This window comes from Triticum dicoccoides, chromosome 1A (assembly GCF_002162155.2).
Source record: "Triticum dicoccoides isolate Atlit2015 ecotype Zavitan chromosome 1A, WEW_v2.0, whole genome shotgun sequence".
Taxonomy (NCBI): Eukaryota; Viridiplantae; Streptophyta; class Magnoliopsida; order Poales; family Poaceae; genus Triticum; species Triticum dicoccoides.
In genome coordinates this window covers 26,652,401-26,654,406 of record NC_041380.1, presented here as the reverse complement: position 1 = coordinate 26,654,406, position 2,006 = coordinate 26,652,401, and positions in this window count along the sequence as shown.

The window sequence follows — 2,006 nt, the reverse complement described above, 5'->3', positions numbered from 1 at the left end:
CCCCCCCCGGCTGGAGGACCTATCATTATAGATTCCTTTTCAGCAAGGTTATCCATTCATCCATGAGGAAATTGTAAGACTTATTCTACAAGATATTCCTGATGGATCCTTCGTGTTTCCAAAGTCTGATCTTCACACGAAGACCATGTCAAGGCTATCTCGAAGCATGTCAATGGTACTCCGATTTTCAACAGGAACATTTGAAGCACGATGCTAAATTTTATTTATCATTTATCCTAACACGTTGTATGGGTAATGTCATGATATTTCTCTCCCCTTTCCTGAAGGGTTTTCTACGTTATATCCTATCATGGATATCATGCCCCGCTTGTCCTAGGGAAGGATATACCCCTGTAATATGTGTGTATACACATTTTCCTCCCCATTGTTTTGATTAAACCTGGAAATCACCTTTCCTTTCCATTGGTTTATTTAAACCCTTTCTATGATCTATATGATATAAACAATAATAATTCCCTACTTGTGCAACCACCTTGGTGTACAACTCGGTCAGTAAGACCCTTTTACTTTTGTTGATGACATTTCGGTAACCACCGATGGACGAGAACTTTGCCTATTGGTCCGCCTCGTTCAACGAGCAGGAAAATGGTTCTCTTCATCCCTCGCCCCTGGTATCGACGTTGTTGCCAACATAATCGACAGGCTATCCTCTGACATGCCTTTCTTGCATGATCACGCAAGACGTCTCCGCCCTTCCTACTTTTAACCCACATGGTGGGCCCATAACCCACAAATCCATAGGATCGAAACCTGACTCTCCTGTACACCCTGTTGTCAAAGTTATCCCTCGTGCTTGACTTTCTATGTAATTCACGGGCCACCCGCCTGTTGATCTATTCTGTATCGGACACAATACTTATTCCTGTTGCTCTAAACCCCATTCACACTCTGTTTCAGGCAATGAATGATTGCCTATCCGCTTGAAACCTCTTATTGTACCTTCGTACCTTACTCTCGATGTATTTCATTTGTTCAACTCGAGAGATACTCTTATGATCATTCTTGGGATACCCCTGCCCAGATGATTTTCCTTTATAACATTCAATTGTTGTAAAGCTGCCCCTTACCTATTCGTAAGTACGATGGAGTTCCTGAAGGAAGGATGACAACTTCATCATGATGACCTGAAACAGCGAAATGAGGACATGAAACAGCAAAATGAAGACATCAATGTAATGGATCAACCTCTTCGAGAAGAACAACCAAGACCAAGAACACTCCCTGGAATTTCGTAACACGAACCTTCCCCCTTTACTTCCCTCTTAAATCTCGGGACGAGATTTCTTGTAGTGGAGGAGAATTGTGACGCCCGGGTAATTAGACTACAGTAATCTCGCGTTAATGTCGCCACGTCACCTTGGATACTATTGCTAATCTTGCGCTAGATCAAAAACCGGTCCAAAACATTCAAAGTTAAAATCAAGTCAAACAGTTAAAGTTTTCAAAAGTCAAAACTAAAATGTTCTTAACATGACTATTAATTCATAAGGCATATTGGTGGAGAAACCAACGCTTTACAAAATGTTTAAATGTACTAAACTAATTAAATCATTAGCTAAAACCATTAATTAAATGCCTTTTATGTTTTGAAAATTTATAAACTAAATTATTTTGGGTTGAAACCTTTTGTGGTTGTGACATAAGTTGTAACATCAATTTAGGTGCCACTTTGGTATTTTGTTAATACTAAGATAATTAGGAACTAAATGAAAACAGTAAAGTAAAAATACAAAGGGGGGGAAATTCAAAACCAAAAACAAAAGAGTGTAAAAGCGCCCCCCCCCTGCTGGGCTTCGGCCCACCAGGCCGCTACCCGGCCGGCCCATCCCACAACCCCCCTGGCCTATATGGCCTCACCCCTGAAACCCTAGCCCCCACGCACCACCCCCCCCGTCGCCCCACGTTCCCCCACTCCCCACTCCCCCTTCCCCCGATCCAGAATTGGATCGGGGCGCTCGACGCCGCCGCCGCTCGGAGGCGCCCGA